The sequence below is a fragment of the Chiloscyllium plagiosum genome, unplaced genomic scaffold, assembly GCF_037043375.1.
Source record: "Chiloscyllium plagiosum isolate Xiang-an unplaced genomic scaffold, Cpla_swu_hap1 HiC_scaffold_9, whole genome shotgun sequence".
Taxonomy (NCBI): Eukaryota; Metazoa; Chordata; class Chondrichthyes; order Orectolobiformes; family Hemiscylliidae; genus Chiloscyllium; species Chiloscyllium plagiosum.
Window position 1 is genome coordinate 82,075,811 of NW_028270147.1, and position 21,545 is coordinate 82,097,355.

Below are 21,545 nucleotides of genomic sequence, written 5' to 3' on the forward strand. Positions count from 1 at the left end.
TAATGTCTGGCTATAGAACATTACTGGAATTGTGCATTTTTATTTTTGTGACCCTGTTTAGTGTAATTGCTATCTATACAGTTACAATATGTGCTTTCAAAGCATTTGAGGTCCTCAGTTGGGTTTCAGCAATGTATTGCTTTTTAATGAAACTTCTTGAATCAGAGTCACTCATGGAGCTGTGAGGGAATGACAATTCAAAACTAATATTTACTTCAGCTCCTTAAAATAGCTCTAAGTGGAGTATAGGTACCAAGTGCTGCCTTGTGGCCAACATTGAAAAGGTGGTATGTCAGGTAGTAAGGGGTTAGAAAGTAAGTGATAAAAAAAATCAAAATAACTCAGCCATAATATAAATGAATGAAAATTGGTCCTTTCTCAACATAAATGCTAATGTTATCCCTCAGTAATAGCCACTATGGCAGTGCTTACTCTGAGGGAAGAATTGACGTGATCACAAATTGTGGTGAATACAGACTGACCAAGAAATTTGATAAGACCCGAAATGTAAACATTCAGCTGCTTTCTTAATAAAATGACTGTACGTTGCAGCCAATGCTGGACTCACTGTTGAGTGGCTGTTCCCCCAAATAGGATCTACAAGATTGGGAAAAGCTAGCGGATGCTCAAGCTGGTCTACACTTCTCATTGTGATTTGATTTATTATTGTTGTCACACGTACCTAATTACAGTGAAATACAGGCAGACCATAACATGCAAAGTAGGTGCAAATTATTACAGATGCTGGAATCTATATTGAAAGCAACAAATGCTGGAGATCACAGCGGCTCAGGCAGCATCCACAGAGAGTAAGCTAATGCTTCGAGTCTAAACAACTGTTCATCGGAGCTGACTTGAAATGTGGAGAGGGCAGCATTTATGCAACAGTGGAGAGGGGGGCGCGAATGGAGTGCTAGGAGGGAATGTTTGTTGAGGTTCAGATTAAGAGATCAGAATGTGAGAATGGCAGAACAATGATGGGTTTAACTGCCAGACTGGGAAGAGCAGGCAGTCCCACTGGAGTGGGGAGAGAGGAGAGTGGACATGGGGACAGAGAAGATAACAAGCAGAGCTGAAAGAAAGGGAAAGGAATGGATTCACAATCTGAAGGTGTTGAACTCAATAGTGAGTCCAGAAGGTTGTAAAGTACCGAGTTTAATGATGAGAAGTTTCTCCCTCAGTTTTTGGTCTGATTTACTGGAGCACTGTAGCATGCTGAGGACCCTTCCACACTTCACATCAGCTCTGATGAAGAGTCATCAAGACTTGAAATGTTAGCTTGCTCTCTCTCCACCATGCTGCCTGACCTGCTGTGAACCCCAGCATCTTTTTGTTTAAATAATATACAAAGATCATAGGATGACTGAACAGAGTGAGGAATACAAAGTTACAGCTGCAAACAAGGTGCACAAAAAGAAAGTTAACATTACAGGTGAAGGGAACATGGTTGTAATTGTAACAGATTTAGAATTGAAGTTTTGAAGTTTGGAACGATTGTAAGAAATGTGAGGATAAGATCTGCTGTGGAGAGATCACAAAGAATTGTCCAGTGTCAAGGCCATCTTTACTAATTTTGGCAGAAGAAGATGAAAAAAGCTATAATTTAGTTTGATCTGAGAAAGGGACAAAAATGACACAACATGGCAAAGGAGTGGTTTGTCAATGTTGGATTTGAAGTCTTGGAGCTTGTGGTGCAGAGCTAAAGAGTTGCCGTATCTCTGCAGAGGGTCAGGAGGCTTTCCAGACAAACTCTCAGAAGGCAGGTGGCTGTGGAAGTCGAAGCCAGGATAACTAGCCTAATCGCAATAATAGCTGGGGAGGCCAGGTCATTGAGCATATTTAAATCTGCGATAGATAGGTGCTTCAGTATCAAGGGAATCAATGGTTACGGGGAGAAAGCAAGAGAATAAGGTTGAGAAATGTATTAACCATGATTGAATGGTGGAGCAGACTCGATGGGCTGAATGGCCTAATTTCTTCCCCTATGTTTTAGGGTCTTATGGTCTTATATGCATGGTGCAAATTAGTGGGTCTATCTTCCAATGCCGTATAACACCACTGCATCACTAGTCTTGCAAACTGAGCAATTCACCACATGCCTGCCTCACCAGCAATGATCTCTCTATAAATCATGATCAATATCGAATGTTCATACCTTCACCACACCCTCACACAATGCATACTCCTTCAAGCCTCACACCCACACCAGACCTCACACTATCCAACCACTGCAGCCACATGACATAAACACATTGCTCCGCACACACTGACACACGCTCTTGTAGGATAAGGCAACTCACAATGGAGACAGAAGTTCCTTGCTCGAGGAGGACAGGCACAGCTTCACATCTTCACCACAATACAAGAGATGGTGCTCATCATCACTGGAGCAGTCAGGACTGAGACTGTGGCTAGAGGTCTGGGTGAAACCAGTGCAGGTAATCATATTATCATACCTTACTCTTCCTTCTCACAACCCACTTTCCACAATCTCTTCTGATTTTCAAACTGTGGGTGGCACAAGTATGCACTGCTTGCTGTCACATGTTCCATCTTCACCACAGTGCTGCCCATGCCTTTCCCTCTTTAAGTACTCAGTAACTGCAATCTAATCTGTGGTGGAGGAGCAAGAGGTCAAAGAGCAGGGCCAGTAAGAACCGGGAAGAATATAGAAGAAGATTTGTGCACACACTATATTCCATGATACATTGGGAAGCCTACCAAAAAAACAAAACTTCAAGGAGTCTAGTGCCAACTTGGCATAGGGTTTTTGTGCAGAGCTGAGAGCCCATCCTTACTGATGTAGAAGCGGTGGCCAACACTATGAGGAATCTTGTGGTCCGAGCTGTGACACACCGCCTGCAGCTCAATGTTTTAGCTTGCCTTGCAGCACAGAAGGCAGCCAGCTGCCTGGCTGCTGTTCAGAAACTCTGACTTGGAAGACTTGCAGGTATTGCCTGTGTTGCTACACAAGATCAGATATCTCTCATGGTAGGTGAGCCTGCTTCCAAGAAGGTTCCAAGAATTGCCATCAACTGGAAAATGTGGCAAATACCACCAGCTTCAGCCTGGAATGAATCAGATGTGGAAACGTTCATGTCAATTGTCCCTCTCCGACTCACTGGCAGAGTTATCCTCACATTGTTCTAAAGCTGTAAGTCAGCCTAGAGAATGGTGGCTGACTCCTGTCAGGGTTGTCAGTCAAGATAAGTCATCTAACAGATTGTTCCTCTCTAAGGTTCAGAGAATTATTCCCCAATGGCCCCTGGCTGAAAATGGCCTCCTTTTAGCACTCTTCTTCCTGCCTCTCCTCCTCCCTCTGCTGGCACTTTGCCCTGCTCTGTGTGACTCCTACCCGCTCTCCCAGTCATGCTGCAGATGAAGACAGATGCAAACTATCGAAGCCATGTCTGTGACAAATTGCCAGTGCAAAGCCTTTGAAGTTAGGACAAGATCCTTCAACACTTTCTATAGATTTCAACAACTTTAAACAACTCTGAAAGCCACTAAAGACTTCCACAATTGCAGAATCACTCTGAAGAAATCAGTCAGTGACTAATTTCAGAATATTTGATTTTAAATACTTCTACGGGCCAACCCTTTAAACTGCTGAGTATGGACTCAGCTGTACGAGGTGATGAGAGGGTGTTAGTTGGAACAGTGAGTTCCACAGTTACATTGCTGGTGGTTAATCAGTGATACATGCTGACTGACACCAAAACTTGCATATTTTCTGTGGCTGTCCTATTGTGCACACACTGACAGCCTTGTCAAGATGTCAGATGGTAGGACCAGCACTAGAATGTGAGCCATGGACAACATTTTAAAGACCAAATGGCAGATGTAACTCCAAAACACATCTAAATTTGGCAGTCGTTCTTTTAAAATTCACTTTTGATGATGCTCGATGTACCTTTCAAAACAAATGATCTTCGTTGACTTTTCTTGCTTCTATACAATTCATTGGGACCACTTTTATATGAGCTGAAAAATGTATTGCTGTAAGAGCGCAGCAGGTCAGGCAGCATCCAAGGAACAGGAGAATCGACGTTTCAGGCATAAGCCCTTCTTCAGGAATGAGGAGGGTGTGCCATGCAGGCTACGATAAAAGGTAGGGAGGAGGGACTTGGGGGAGGGACGTTGGGAATGCGATAGGTGGAAGGAGGTTAAGGTGAGGGTGATAGGCCGGAGAGGGGGTGGGGGACGGAGAGGTCGGGAAGAAGGTTTCAGGTCAAGAAGGCAGTGCTGAGTCCGAGGGTTGGGACTGAGATAAGTTGGGGGGAGGGGAAATGAGGAAGCTGGAGAAATCTGCATTCATCCCTTGTGGTTGAAGGGTTCCTAGGTGGAAGATGAGGCGCTCTTCCTCCAGGTGGCGTGTTGCCATGGTCTGGCGATGGAGGAGGCCAAGGACCTGCACGTCCGTCACAAATTCACTTGCACCTCCACACACATCATTTACTGCATTCACTGCACCCAATGTGGCCTCCTCTACATTGGGGAGACAGGCCGCCTACTTGTGGAACATTTCAGAGAACACCTCTGGGACACCCGCACCAACCAACCCAACTGCCCCGTGGCTGAACACTTTAACTCCCCCTCCCACTCCGCCAAGGAAATTCAAATGATTCCTGCTTTGTGAATATAATGGCCACCAGTGTCATTTTGCAACAAGTCACAACAACATTTCTGAACAAACAGCTCATTGAGTGTTTCACAGTTGTCCACAAAACATCACACAAGTGACAAAGCTCAGCAAAATGCCTCAACTGGACTTGATCTGTGCATAGTCAAGTGTACGCTTGATGTTGTTATGGAAGCAGACAAGCACTGACAACCTGACTACTAAATCACAACTTTTGAGCAACCGAGGCAGTAGCTGAGCAACAAGCTGGGACCAAGATCAACACATTGTCACCCGAACTCCTTTCTTTTGACTTTAACCATGAGGCATTCTGCAGCCTTTTAGCTCACAGTGAAGGACAGTGGAAGCAGGGTTGGATCCTGGAGTACCCATCCTTTCCTTGAAAAATTAGAAACAGGGTTGGCGAAGGTCTCTCCTGGAAGGTGGCCAGCTCACTATTCGTAGCAGTCAACGTCTAGGTGCCCACAACTGGGGATGCCTAATGCCTGACTTCATAACCTGATGGCCAAATGCATCAGAAACTGGGCAGTGCACCTGCCACATGTGCTCCTTTAAATGGCCATAGCGGCTTAACCAGGATCCTTACAGGGACGGTTGGAGGCCTGCTTCAAAATGTGCATGTGGATCCAGAAGCAACAGGACTACTTTAAGATAAGGTGAGAGGGGAAAGATATAAAAGGGACCTAAAGGGCAACCTTTTCACACAGAGGGTGGTGCGTGTATGGAATGAGCTGCCAGAGGAAGTGGTGGTACAATTGCAACATTTAACAGGCATTTGGATGGGTATATGAATAGGAAGGATTTAGAGGGATATGGGCCAAATGCTGGCAAATGGGACCCCATTAATTTAGGATATCTGGTCGAGTTGGACCGAACAGTCTGTTTCCGTGCTGTACATCTCCATGGCTCTAGACTCAAGTTCCAGTTTGGGTCAAAGTCTTCAGTTTCCAGCAATAAGGAGATTTTGTAACCAATAAATCAATTAAACAAAGCAAAAACCAAACTCAACATAAAGGTGAAACAAACCGGACTTTTTCATTCATTTCATGTTATCGTTGACAGTTTTGTGAATGCATGACTCATGCTATGTGGATATTCCTTTCTGTGATGCTGCAGTAGTGAGCACAATTACCTTGATTCCTCTCTTTAAAGGAGCTGGGTGAACAAATAGTTCACTACATCACTGGAGTATTGCAGCCCAATTTTTCAAAGGACCCTCCATGTTAGAAAAGAATGAAAGCACAACAAAATTGATCCAGTGAGCTAAAGGTTGAGTTGGAGAGGCTGTTATCTGCAAGAGAAATGAGCACAGTCCCTACATGCTGTGTTTTTCAAATGTTATTTTATATGTGTGTAAGGGCTTTTCATTTCTTTGAAACATATTATAAACAGGTCAAATGGTTTCATTTTCGGATGAAATGGAAACGTACACGGCCATCAGGTGGGAAAATTCTGTTTGTAAAGGAAAATGGTCAGTGCTCATGCTAGTTATCTCTGTACTCCAGGGAATTGCTCAACAATGTTTTTACTCAAGGAAATACACAGCTTGTTATAATGTGATTGATCTTTCACTGTGAACAGTGGACTAAATTGAAGTATGCAAAACATGAGTGACTAAATAACAAGCTATTCCAGTTTACCAATCATATAAGGAGTGGTGGAATATTGTGCTGCATTCTCTTCATAAAATATTTTGGTCATCTGCATTTTTTTTAAATTTAAATAAGCACTCTTTTTTACCCATACAGTACAAAGGCACCCAAAACATCATATTAAAACATACCTAGGTAGAGTTTTTGTGCTGATAATAATGTGTGGCATTCTTTGAAGCTGAAACTTTTGCTGTTGGTTGGATTGAAAAAAGTAGACCTGAGCACAGTGAAAGAAAATTATCAACATGAAGGTGTGGCTCCCTATCTTTGTCTCCTGTCATCCAGCATGGAAACAGAGCCTTTGGTAACCGGTCTATGCTGACCATAACCCCAAACTAAACCAGTCCCACCTTCATGCACTTGACCCATGTCCCACCAAACATTTCTTATTCATGGTATTTATCCAAATATCTCTTAAGTGTTGTAATGGTACCTGCATCCACCACTTTCTCTGGAAGTTCATTCCACACAAAAACTACTGTGTGAAAAAGATCCCCATCATGTCTTTTTAAAATCTTTCTCTTGTCATGTTAAAAATATGCCCCTCGTCTTGAGATCCCCCACCCTAGGGAAAAGACACCTGCCATTATCTATATCCATCATGATTTTATTGTCTTCTATAAGGTCACCTCTCAACCTTGTATGCTCCAATAAAAAATTCCTATCCAGCCTCTCTTCAAAACTCAAACTTTCCATCCCTAGTAAACTTTTTCTGGACCCTCTCCAGCTTAATAATATCATTCCTATAACAGCGCAACCAGAACTGCACACACAGTACTCCAGAAGAGGCCTCACCAACATCCTGTACAATCTCAACATAATGTCTCAACTCCTATACTCAAAGGTTTGAGCAATGAAGGCAACTATGCTAAATATCTTCTTAACCACCCTTCTACATGTGACACAAACTTCAAAGAATTATGTATCTGAACCCCCTAGGCTCTCTGTTCTGTAACACTATCCAGGGCCCTACTTTTAATTGCATAAGTCCTGCCCTTGATTGTTTTACCAAAATGCAATACCTCACATTGACCCAAATTAAAGTCCATCTGTCACTCCTCCGCCCATTGACCAAATTGACCAAGATCTCTTTAATGTCCACTATACCACCAATTTTGGAGACATCCACAAACCTACTGAAGTAACTGCACAGCGGCTGGTACCCCGTCACCAAGTCACCCTTTACTTACATGGGCACAGTACATTGGCTGTGACGAACCAGCTCAGAGTCAGTCCCTGACGTCAAGGGACTTTCTGAATCCCCTGTTTATATCACTCAGCCAGGGATCCTTGCTTGGTCCGGGTTAACCACTCCAAACAAGGATCTCATAGTGAATAATATCCATCTGGTTCCAATAACTACACTTACTAACCATGCCTTCTGTATTCTCAGCTAATTTGTTCATATAAATGACAAACTAAAGTGGACCCAGCACCGGTCCCTGTGGAACACCGTTGGTCATAGATGTCCAGTCTGAAAAACAACCCTCCACTGTTCTTTCTCTAAACAATGAAGCAAACTAATGCCCTTTCCTGTCACGCTGTCCTGTCCTAAAGCTAATTGTTCTTGGTCTCGTACAGTTCCACAAACGCTGGCATTCTTCTGGGACTTTGCCCAAGAACCATTCTTCACATCTTTAGTGCAGTTTGTCGTGTGGCTATTCAATTGAGTTAGAGCTTCCCAGGCAAGCCTTGTCTTGTCTTTACTTAACACTCAAAATTTAAATGTTAAAAAGTGAAAGCTTTGTCTTGTTTTATTGCTGCTTGGCCCAGTGTCCTTGAATCTAACACTCCAGCTGAGATCAGCTAATCCAGCATAGGCTCAAGTCTGAAACCTTTCTGGCTTGTATCATATCACACGATACGTTTTCCCTGTGCGCCAGCAGTAGGAATGCTGCTGGGTTAAATATAGAAAATAGTATCAGCAAGTGCTTTATTGTGTAGTGTGTGGCTGTATGTATGATTAACATGTAAAAATGGGATCATGTGCAACAAGAAGATTGAATGTTTAGATGAAGTACCACAGAGCAACTCTTCGAGCATTCCTATGTATCAGCCGTTGAACTACTCTCTGTAGAGAATTGGAGAGGAAAAATAAATCTTGTAATTCTAAACCATCCAATTCTCCCTCCTCTCATCCATCCCTCTCATGATGAAATTCATCATTGCATACTGTGGTCTCAGAATATGCAATGTTTGATTTATTGCAGCACTTAAAGCCATTTTGTCTTGTTTGTTGAATCCAATGAGAAACATTTCCTTGTAGTTATGCGTTCAACTGTCAGCTTTGACTTGGTGATGGCATCTCTGTCAGGTCATCCCTTCAAGCCTCACTCCTGTCAATTGAGCAGGTAAGGGTGGCTGAGACTTCAGTCTGCTCAGTGACTCCCTCTTTCAAAAATGATGTGGATAAAGGCTCTTTTTGTCCCCTCAGTTGAATGAAACAATTCCAGCCTGTTATTTGAAAAAGAGAAGCAGAGTTCTATTAGATCAATATTTGTTCCTTAATCAACATTAGAGAACAGATTTAGCTGATCGTGTTTCTCATTGTTATCACCAGGTCTTTTGCAGCGCAAGAAATGGTTGCTGCAGTTCCCTAATTATAATGGTGATTACAATTTAGATAAATGTACCTAACTGATTACAAAGCACTTTACAGCAGCCAAAGCAATTGGGAAAAGCATTATATAAATGAAAGTTCTTAAGTTTATTTTAAGCAAAGCTTTGAAACAAAACATCACCAATCTTGAGCTGCATTCACACTACAACTGTAACATTGCAAAATCACTGCATTTGTAATGTAATTGCAGATCTGGGTTTTATACACGCTTTGATAATTCAATTCCTGACATTCATTAATAATAAATACAGTTCTTTTCCTTCTGCTCAGAAAACCGATTTACAGTTGTACATGTCTTCTAAACTCTGGGATCACACCAGGGTATTGGATTACCAGTCCATTCAGCTTGTTCTGTTTGACCGAGTTATCTGAAAAACATCTGAAAGAGATAAGATTCCACACCTCAATACACAACGTGCAGTGTGACATAAAGATGCAGAATGAGTTTTAGATGTTAGGAGTCAGTAGGCCAGAGGACTGGTTATCCTAATCAAATAAGGCAACAATAAATGAACTGGAGTATTCATTTTGATTGCACTATGAGTACTTAACAATTTGGAATTAGGCTTTGAAGCAGATCTTTTTGGGTGAAAGGATTTAAGGTTTTTCGTCACATTATACCCTAAGCAAATTTTCAAACAGTACAATAATTGCTTCAAAAGCTGGAATATTGTGTGCAGTTCTGGTAACCACACTATAGGAAGGATATGATTGCATACTGAAGGGGGTGCAAAGAAGATTTAATAGGACATTGCCTGGGATGGAGCACTTCAACTATGAAGAGTGGCAAGATAAGCTTGGGTAGACTTTGGAGTAGAGAAAACTGAGGGGTCCTGATAGGATTGTACAAGCAGTATGGCCAGGGTGAATAGAAAGCAACTGTTCCCCTTCATCAAAAGTCAATAACAAGAAGGTATAATTTTTAAATGAAAGGCAGGAGGTTTAGTGGGGATTTGAGGAAAACATTTTTCACCCAGAGGATGCTGAGGAACCTTGAATGCACTAGGAAGGTAGTTGAGGCGGAAAACCTCACAACCTTTAAAAAGTACATCGATGAGCACGGAAGTGTTATAACATTCAAAGCTATGAGCCCAGCGGGAGTAGTGTAGGTGGCAGTGCAATTTTGGTCAGACAGACACAATGGGCCAAATGGCCTTTTCGGTACTATATGATTCAATGAACATTGACCTCCCCTTCGCCTCATCCTTACACTTCCTCATTTTTCAGGGAACATATTTTTTGGCCAGTTCTTGTTTTAATCATACTTTCTTGATGTGGCCTTACATTGCAAATAACATAGGCATTTATCAATTGCAGAGTTGTGACTTGAGAAATGCAAATTATATTATGGCATATCTTTTGTTTTGCATGCTAAATATTGCTATTTCAATTCCAGCACTAGGAGGACTTATAGTCAGACAAGCAATGGAGAAGATGTACTTCTCCTTCTAGTACCTTGCGATTCATGCACTGTTATTTCTAGCTATAAAGTCAAAATAAAACTGAGTCAATCACAAACAGATTTTAAAGGAAATACAGAATAATACAACACAGCAGAAGGTTATTTAATTCATCGTGCGCTTTCCAAAGCTTCTTTCAGTTAGTCCTTCTACTTTCTCAACAGTCCCATGATATTTTCTCCTTCAAATATTTATCCAATTTATTGAATCTATTCCCATCCCTTTCAGGTCGTATTAAAAGTAATTCTCTTTATTTCACCTCTGATTCTTTTCTTAATGATCTTAAACTGACACACAAAAAGAAATTGCTAGTAAAACTCTGCAGGTCTGATCGCATCTGTGGAGAGGGAAACACATTTAATGTTTTGGGTACATGACCCTTCTACAGAACATGTTTGAAATGAAAAGGTTTCTTGTTAGAAAGTCAAATGAGAAAGATAAAGTGGAACTGGGGGACAGGACAGCTCTGAGATAGCATGAGGTGACACTAATGGAGAGAGAGTGTGCAGAATGTCTTCAATGTGGGCATACCTGGAAGAGATATGGCAGTGAGTTAAACACAAAACAAAAACCAAACAACTGCAGGTGCTGGAAATCAGAAACACAAATAGAAATTGCTGAAATAAAACTCAGCAAGTGTGGAAGCATCTGTGGAGAGAATTCAAAGTTAATGTTTTGAGTCTAGTGACCTTTCTTCAGAGTCTTGCTCTTGTTACAAATCTGTCTGAGGGTGCAAATAGTATCTCCCTTTTCACTCCATCAAACCCCCTCCCAGTTTTAATACATATGTGAAATATCCTTTAATATTCTCTCCCAGAGAAAAAAAGCATTGCAATCACATAGCGACTTTCAGGAATTAAGGACATACCAAAGCACTCATGTGGTTACTCTTATAGTGTAGGAGACGTAGCAGCCAATTTGCACTGATCAGAAACAGTAACACAAAAATGATCAAATAAGCTGTTCTTGTCATATCAATTGAGGAATAATTATTGGTCAGGTCATGGGAAAGAAATCCTTCCTATTTAAGTGAACAAAGATATGGGAATGTCATATATTTACCCGAGTGGGCAGATGAGACCATAGTTTACTGTCCCATCCAAAAGATAGCACAGCATTTCCTCGATTCTGCACTGGAAGATCAGGATATAATTTTTGTTTACATCTCCTAGAGCAGGACCTGAACCTACAACCTTCTGATTCAAATGTGAAAGTGCGAAAACTGAACCAAAAAGGGTGTTGGTAGTGTTGCTGGTCAATGCACATAACTGAAGTTATAAAGTCACGTAAAACTCATTTTTTATGATTCTATATTTCATTCTAATTGAGTTTTATTCCTGCTAGCAAGTGATCTTCAGAATATCATTGGTGCACAGTTTCTCACAATGGAAGAGCACATAACCTTTACACCTCTGTTACCAAGTGAAAGGAAATTGACCTGAAATATTAACTCTGGGTTGAATTTAATACTAATTCCAGGAGCAGGAACCATGGAGGGACGATGCGTAAATTTTGTGGGAGCTGAAATTTTGAAATTATGACGACAGATTGCGAGCTACAACAAGGATGTTTCTGTCTAAAAATTATGGCTCACCTATTTATGGGGGAGAAAAGGTGATTTTTGTTTTCTGTCAAATGGTTGTAAGTCTTTCTGAAAAAGCGGTGGAAGTACAAACTTTGAATATTTTTCAGGGGGAGGTAAATGCAGGCAGTTCCATTCTGGAGTCAGTTCATCAGTCGATTTATATGCAAGTCAGAAACAATGGAGGACAATGTAAAGCCGCTATTTGTAATTATAGTGGCTGTTTGTTTGTTGGGTCTTCGAATTACACCTCTCTAATCAGGGATCCCATGTAGATTCTTTTTGAGCAAGGGAGTGAAAGATGATCTGGAAAAGAGGGTTTTGAGGTCAGAATTTATAAAACTGTAACATTATTGAATAGTGGAATAGGCTTGAAAAGCTGAATGACCTGCTCCTGACTTATAAGATGAATCTACAGCATAGTAGTAATAGTTTGGGCCTCACATTTGTGGAGGGTCCTTGCCTGTGCTCCTGTTGTATGCCCATGAAAAATTCATTAGCTCTAAGTCCTACTTTCAAGGCTAAGTCCATGTTGCACAGGAACCTCATGTGGGCACCAGTCAGCTTAATGCAATTATGTTTGAGATGAGCTGAGTTCTTTGCTCCTGGTTGCATTATCTTCGCCGAAGACCTCAAATTCAACTATACTTCCACATCTCAGTAGGGCAGAACGAGATATTATGCCTCAAGGGTTACCTCTTGTTCCTCCATCATTTATAAGGTTCAAGTTAACAGTTCAATGAATTATTCACCATTCTGTTGGATGGGTGCAGAAGCAACAAGGGCTACTTGCATTTCTTTGATATTTTTAAAATAGCTAAGATACATCTTGGAAGCATAAACGGACAAAAATGAGCACCTCAACTTTAATGGGGTTGCTATTTCTCAGTGAATGTTTATTAGTACTTTTATTATAGTACCTAAGTTCTGTAGATATTGTTTCCAGAGAGCTGACTATGTTGTCAGTTATTCCTGTGTCCTTGTTGACCTTGGTTTGAATGAAATCAAGAAAGACAGTCGATAAAAGACATAGTGAAGTCGGGTGCATCAATAAAGAATTGTTATACATTTTGGCTTCTAAATAGTTATTCCGGTTGAAGCTTAAAGAAATATTATAAACCGTCATCCTGAAATATGTATTTTAATTATTCTCTCAGATTCCAATATCAAACATATACTGTATAAACTAATCTGATAAAACCATATAACATTGTTTTAAGTCATAAGTGATCATTTAGAGATTGTAAAAGAAGTGATAAAGATTAGTTTTCATTTTATTTGTTGCCATGATAGAAATAGATAATGCTGCAGAGACTCAGCATCTGTGGGGATAGAAACAGAGTTAATGTTTCAAGTCCAATGTGGCTCTAACCTGACAGTGCTGATGTAAACAATATCAGTCCTCAATCATGACATGAGCTTTTAATCATATACTTGAAATTCTCATATTTTCAAGATTTAAATTTCTCAACTGTATGCAAATAAGTTAACTTTGAATACAAAATTAATTTGTGCACACTTATTTATCCAGAGGTAAGTATTAAATGGAAAGACATGAACATGGAAAGAGTTGTTTGCAGTCAATCTTAGATTGTAGTTTGTACCTTATGCAATGAACAATGAATAAAGTTAATCATTAAGGGTCTTTCTTATATTTTTTGAACAAACTTTAAACATTACTTCTAGATTTGTCATTGTATATCTTATAATCTTGATGCCGCAAATAGGATAAAAAGTGTACTTTTCCAACTTCTTTACACCTACTAAATGATAATTTATGCTGAATCATTGCAATATTGTATTATCAGATTAGTTTACAAGATTATTTTAATCCTGAGTTGTGACTGAATGGTCAGAATCCATGTTTGAACAAGATCGATAATAAGGAAATGTATTTATTCACACAAAAAAGGGCAAACATATTGGATGCGTAAGAATTAGTTTACAAATGTTCATTAATGGTGAAATGTATGTACTAAATGCTACGAGATCCCTAAATCTTACAAAAAGCCAGTTATATGCCTCATCAGTCCATGTTACAGTATGTTAAAGCTTGAAATGTGGCTGGACAGAACTTCCTTTTGTGTGATTGTAACATAAATCTGCATTCAAGCAACATTGTGATACTTCACACTGCCCATTACTTCCATATATTTTGTCAGTGAACCAAAATTTCAGAAGCTTACACCACATATTTTCTCTCTTAGGGTCTAATGTATAAATCATAATAAGAGAGACTGACACAAACCACTCAGTGCTCACATCTCCATTTACAGGCTTTAGGACTGTGGGATCTATTTCTTCTTTAAGCCTGAGTCTTTATACCAGCTGCCATCACTTTATCTACATATCCTAATGAAGCACATATGTCTTAATGCAATGAGTTCAGAGCTTGGAGCCATATTGTCCCTTCATTAGACAAGATGAATAGTGCTAGTACTAATATTGTGATGATAAATGAGGCTAACTGTACTTAATCTGAAGTATGCTAAGTGGATCAGGATTTTCTCGGTAATAGAACTAAAGCTATCACAGTTGGTGTTATCAGTGGTAATGGAGGTGCAGATATAGTTCTAGATGAATTCTTATTGGCAGCCATGTTGGATGCATCTGAGACTAGATTCTGATAAGCACAGAAAGGCAGTTTTGTGCACAAATGTGCTTTGAATTGAAGTGTTTAGCAACTCTATCTCTGCATGCAGGTTTCTAATGAAATGTATCTGGTTAGTACTTGTGTCACAAGAGAAAAAAACGCACTAACAATGGAATTTGACCTTTTAACAGAAATAAACATCCTACTTTCTCTTATATTGAGTTTGCTTCTCCTACATTTATTAATATACTTTTGTTAATGTTTCCTTTTAATAGTAAATCAAGGTAGATGTACACATATTTAACAAATAATTATATCATGTGTATCATTACCAGAGACTGTAATATATGGATATATTGAGTGGCATTCTCTTTTGCATTTAATCATTCTATTCTGGTTCACTAAATCCTTCAACATGACCGTCAGATAATGTACACATTAGCTCTGAATTGTCCTTTCTCCAATATTATAAAACCATCAGCTGACATTCCATTCTTTCATGAATGTTGTTATTGTGGCAGGGCCAGCATTTGTGGCCCATCTATAATTGCCTCCTGAAGTGAGGACAGTTAAGGATCAACCACATTACTGTGGGTCCAGAGTCCCATGTAAACCAGAGCAGATAAGGATGGCAGATTTTCTGTGAAGGGCATTAGAGAACCAGATAGGATTTCACATCATCAATGGTGGTCATCATTTCTGAAACTAGTTTTTATGTTCTAGATTTGTTCATCAAATTCAAATTCCATCAGCTGCCATTGTAGGGATTTGGCCAACTTCAGGTATACTAGCCCAGTGATAATTCTACCGTGGCTCCTTTTGTTCAGAGTTATAGACTCATAGAGGTTCACAGCCCAGAAGAACACTCTTCAGTCCATGAAAATCTGTGCTAGTCAAAAACCTAACTATTCTAATCCTACTTTCCAACACTTGGTCCATATCCTTGTACACCTTGGCATCGAAATTCTTAAATGTAATGGGGATATCTTCCTCTATCACACGTAGTATTCAGTTAGAAAACACCACCTCCATATACAAATTAATGGTCTTTCATGGGCCCTGCTCTTTCCTTCGTTATCATTTTACCATTAATGTACCTGTAAAATAATTTAGGATTTTCCTTTACTTTGCATGCCATTATTCTTTCGTACCTCCTTTTTGTTCTAATTTCCTTTCTAAGTGCCTCTTGCACATTCTGTACTCCTCTCCGGCTTCTGCTATTTTAAGCCCTGGACACCTTTCTTCAGCCTCTCTTTTTCTCTTTAACCAGTCCCGAATATCCTTCAACATTCTGGGTTCACTGGATCTGTTGGTCCCACCCTTTATCTTTATTGGAACATGTTGGTCTTGTACTCTCCCTATTTCTTCCTTGATTGCATCTCACTACTCTGACACTGGTTTTTCTGAAGGTATCAGCTGCGAGTCCACTCTGATCTTATCAAAATCAACCTTGACTCCAATCAAAACTTTTGATTTCAGGCCCATCCTTTATCATAACCATCTTGAATCTAACAGAGATATGATCATTGGCTGCAAAATGACTTTGATGCTTTGATAAAAGGTGTGGATAAAATAGACGTGTAGTGGCTGCTTCCTCTTGTGGGGCATTAGCTTTAATGAACCTCTCCTGGATGCATTTTAAGAATTCTGCTCCCTATAAATCTTTCACACTATGACCACCCTGGTTAATGGTCCTGTGGTCTTAATGTTGGGAAAGTTGAAATCCCTCACTATCATTACCCTATTATTTCTCCACTTCTCTGAAATTTGCCAACATACCTGATCTTGTATTTATCTCCAATTGTTAGGGGGCCTTTGGTACACTGTTTCAAGGCATAGACATCCAAACAGGCAAGCACTGTATCTTTTGGGCAGTTACATAGCATCACCACATGTGACACTCTGGTAATCACTCGCTTGTCAGTGCAATGGAGACAGTGCAGAGAGCCCTGCCAGATAGCTGTCTGTATGTCATGTACATGTCATCAATAAATACAGAATCCAGACTATGAGCAAAATCTGACTGAAATTGGCCAAGTAACAGTTTTGGTAAGTTCCATGGAAGGATTTTTCTCCAGGAGGCCCAGCAGGTTTTGTCACATTATCATCCCAAATTCAGTTCATTAAGTGTGTGTCATGCCTTTATCCTCCATTTTGACATAGAGAGATGAATATGCTATTGCTGGGACATGCTGGGATTGCGAGCACCAGTGCCATTTAAAAGACAACAGTGAACACAGTCAAGCACTGGCAGTCCAAAGCTGCCAGAGGAAGTGGTGGTGGCTGACACAATTACAACATTTAAAGGGCATCCAGATGGGTACATGAATAGGAAGGGTTTAGAGGGACATGGGCCAAGTGCTAGCAAATGGGACTTGATTAATTTAGGACATCTGGTCAGCATGGATGAGTTGGACCATGTCCATGCTGTACATCTCTATGACTATGATTCTTTGATAAAAGGTGTGTTTAATATAGATGTGGAGTGGATGCTTCCTCTTGTGCGGCATTTTTGGACAAGAGGTTGTAGTCTTGAGATAAAGGGTAGCAAATTTAAAACAGAATTGAGTAGAAACTACTTCTCCCAAACGATCATGAACCTATGGAATTTGCTACTCCAAAGTGCGGTAAATGCTGGGACAGTGAGTAAATTTAAGGAGAAGTTAGGCAGACTTTTAGTTGGTAATGAGTTGAGGGGATATGGAGAGAAGGCAGGAAAATCGGGGTGAAGAGCATTTCAGCCGTGATCACATGGCAGTGCAGTCTTGATGGGACAAATGGCCTTCTTATGAACTTATGGTGACATATCACCACTACTTTCAGGAGGCAATGGAAGGAAAGGCATTGCCGGACATCTGAGAGTGGGGCAGGCAGTGTCTGACTCAATAATAAAGGCAATAACAAGAAAATTAAAACCAATCTTTTGGTGGGCAGTTTTGAATATCCCTTTGAAGGCCGTTGGTTTGGCAGGTCAGAACCTGAAGAAACTGACTATAGCATTCACATTGTAATCAAGCTTTGCAAAATGGTATAAAACAGATACTGGACCCTGCTTTGCTTACACAATAAGTCCCACACTGAAATAGCTCCACAGAGGCCAGTATCTCATCACCAAGTCACCATTTATTTACATGTGGCATTCCCTCAGAGCCAGCTGTCAGAGTGAATGGATACCCTGAAACTCCACTTTACATTTGTCAGCCAGGGCTCCCTGTTTGCAGCTGTTAATCTGGTTCAAATAGGGAACTCATATTTTGTGAGGTCCACCCGACTGAGTTAATTACAATCACTGCACACACCTTTATCAGGCATGTTCCTTAAGTTCTTACAGAGCAGCACTGAGCAATCTGGTGCAGGAAGAGTTTGTACAAGCCATGTTACTTTGCTTTTACACTCATGTTTCCAGCATAATTCAATTTCCAAGCCGGTAACCTCATGTGTCCCCAACAATATTGCTTAATTAGGTCTAGTCAGTGTTGATGCCATGTTTGTGATTGTTTGTGAATTATATGGCCTGTAATTTCTTTAGAGCTGCTCTCACCTCACTGCTTTAACTTTGCCAGAGGAGGGGGGAAGCTCTGAGAATGTGCATGAATGTAGTTTCTGTAGAATCCCATAGAGATTAAGACAATGGAGAGGAACACTGAAGAGAAACTGTGGACCATAATGTTGCAGCAGAAAAATGTTTGCTCACCAGCCCTTGGATTGGTTTTGCTTTCCACAAATTATCTTGTTTTGTAGTATTCTGCTTCTCGTTCTCCAGGCTTCTAGAAGCACATTCAGATGGAATGGTCAAATGAAATTCATCCAAGATCAGTTCCAAGCATCAGAAAGCAAAAACCCAAGCTACTCATCCACTTTGAAACAAAAACGTGATTGAGAAATGTTTTTGAACTGCCTCAGTCGAGAGTGCAGGATGCTACCAGATGAGCAGAATGGGATAAAAGATTAAATAAATTAAAATGCCATAATGAACCGGCACCGATAAATATTGAAAGGGGGTAAAGTCAAGGAGTTGAGCAGTCTTGAGACCCTGAAACAAATAAGTTACAATCAGAGATGGTGTGATTGTAAACTAAGGTTAATTGGTTTCAGCCCAATAAGAATTCTGATCTGTATGCAAATGAAGGGATAATGTTTCAACACATTGCATCAACAGCTCTTTCTAAAATCAATCCTTGTCAGCTGCGTGAGCAGATCAAGAGGGATATTATGAAAAAGCACATGCGTCAAAACGAAAGGAAAGGTTTAAATATTCACTTCTGTGTTGTTCTACCCTATTTTTGTATTTCATCCCAATGTCATGTAACTTCAATCAACCTCAAAGCAATTTACTATATTGGTTTTGAAGAATATTTTATGTCAGCAAATGCCTGGTGCCTTCTGAAATTGAATCTGAAATTAATTTCCAGACCTTTTAGAAGCCAGGGGACCTGAGAGCAAGGTTTGGAAAATATGTTGTGCCTATGTAATGAGATGTTGCATTGAGTTTAAAAATCCCAATATTACTGGAATGGAAAGAAAAGATGATAATGCACACTCACTGACCCTGAAATCTTTGTCATTCTTGTTGCTCATCCTGTCTTTATATAATCCTCCAGTTAAACAGAGCTTAAGTTATCCAATATATAATTTTCTAAATATACTTGTTTTTGAAGGCAATTTCATTGTACCAGATGCTAATGTGAGAGGCATCAATTTGAATTTTTGGGCACTTCTCAGTTGAATGAACAGAGCTGTTATTTTATTAATAGGTCATGAAGCAACTCTTCAAATGCTACAACAATGTCAAGATTAATTGCAGGGGAGGGAGCAAATACAATTTTTCCGACCCAGCATCTTTGAAGGTAATATGCTTTGCTATTATACCGTGCCAGTCATTCACAGTACATTGTGTGTTCTTCAGCATCGAATGAATTAGTTTGCGATGTTGGAGGAAGGGGTAATTAGTACATCTATTCATTGCCAAGTGCACACTAAGCTATTTCTGTAACCCTCTACACAAGGGTATAATAAAGAACTAGTTAGAACGCCATTTTATTTTCTCACAGGTTGATCTTAACCGGATCATCAGAGTTTACATCGTTGCCATGTTGGAAACCAAGTGACAAAAGCAAGACAACTATGTTACAGCATCTATATGGCCGGAATATTGTAGCAAATTTTGGGCACCATAATGTTTCAACACATTGCATCAACAGCCCTTTCTAAATAGCAGGAAGGCTATTAAGGCAATAGACAGGGTGCAGCGGAGGTTTAGATTAGATTAGATTACTTACAGTGTGGAAACAGGCCCTTCAGCCCAACAAGTCCACACTGACCCGCCGAAGCGCAACCCACCCAGACCCATTCCACTACATTTACCCCTTCACCTAACACTATGGGCAATTTAGCATGGCCAATTCACCTAACCTGCACATTTTTGGATTGTGGGAGGAAACCGGAGCACCCGGCGGAATCCTACGCAGACACGGGGAGAACGTGCAAACTCCACACAGAGAGTTGCCTGAGATGGGAATTGAACCCGGGTCTCTGGCGCTGTGAGGCAGCAGTGCTAACCACTGTGCCACCGTGCCGCCCAAACGGTACCAGTACGGTACCAAAAATGAAAGACTTTAGTTAAGCGGAGAGATGGGAAACAGGGTTGTTACCAAGTTGCAACTGAAAGGGGAAATTTGATAGAGATGTTCAAAATCATTAAGGGTTTTGATAGAGTATATAACAAGTAACTGTGCCCAATGGCACAAGAATCAATAACCAAAGCAAACAAATGTAATGTGATCAGTGAGAACATTAGGGACAACATGAAGCTTAAGCAAACTATACAATGAACTGTTATAATCGGGAATGCACTGTAAGGGCGGCAGCATTTGTAAGTACAGGAAATGTCTGTATGTCAGGTCTTTAAAATTACTCATCAGTATGATATCACGTTATTAAGTCAAAGAGTCATGGAGATGTACAGCATGGAAACAGATTCTTCGGTCTAACTAGTCCATGCCAACCAGAAATTCTATATTAATCTCGTCCCATTTGTCAGCATTTGGCCCATGTCCCTTTAAACCCTTCCTATTCATATACCCATCCAGATTTCTTTTAAATGTTGTCAGTGTATCTGCTTCCACCACTTCCTCTGGCAGCTCATTCCATACATGCACCACTTCCTGTGTGAAAAAATTGCCTCTCAGGTCCCTTTTAGATATTTCACCTCTCACCTTAAACCTATACCCACTAGTTTTGGATTCCCCTAACCTGGGAAAAAGACATTGAATATTCATCCTACCCATGCCCCTCATGATTTTATAAACCTCTATACGGTCGCTCCTCAGCCTCTGATGTCCCAAGGAAAACAGCCCTAGCCTATTCAGCCTCTCCCTATAGCTCAAACCCTTCAACTTTGGCAACATTCTTGTAAATCTTTTTTAAACCCTTTCAAGTTTAACAACTTTTCTCCTATAGCAGGGAGACTGGAATTGAACACAGTGTTCCAGAAGTGGCCTAACCATTGTCCTGTACAGCTGAAACATGACATCCCAACTCTTATATTCAATGCACTGACCATCAAAGGAAAGCATATCACATGCCTTCCTCACTATCTTGTCTACCTGTGATGCCACCTTCCATGACTTTTGACCCTGCACACCAGGTTCGGTAACACTCCCCAGGACCTTATCATTAAGAGTATAAGTCCTGCCCTGATTTACTCATCCAAAATGCAGCACCTCACATTTATCTAAATTAAACTCTATCTGCCACTCCTTGGCCCATCGGCCCATCTAGTCAAAGTCACCTTGTACTCTAAAGTAACCTTTTCCACTGTCCACAACACCACCAATTTTGGTGTCATCTGCAAACTTACTAACTATTCCTCCTATATTCACATCTAAATCATTTATGTAAATGACAAAATGTAGTGGACCCAATACTGGTCCTTGTGGCATACTGCTGGTCACAGGCCTCTAGTATGAACAACAACCCACCACCACCACTCTCTGT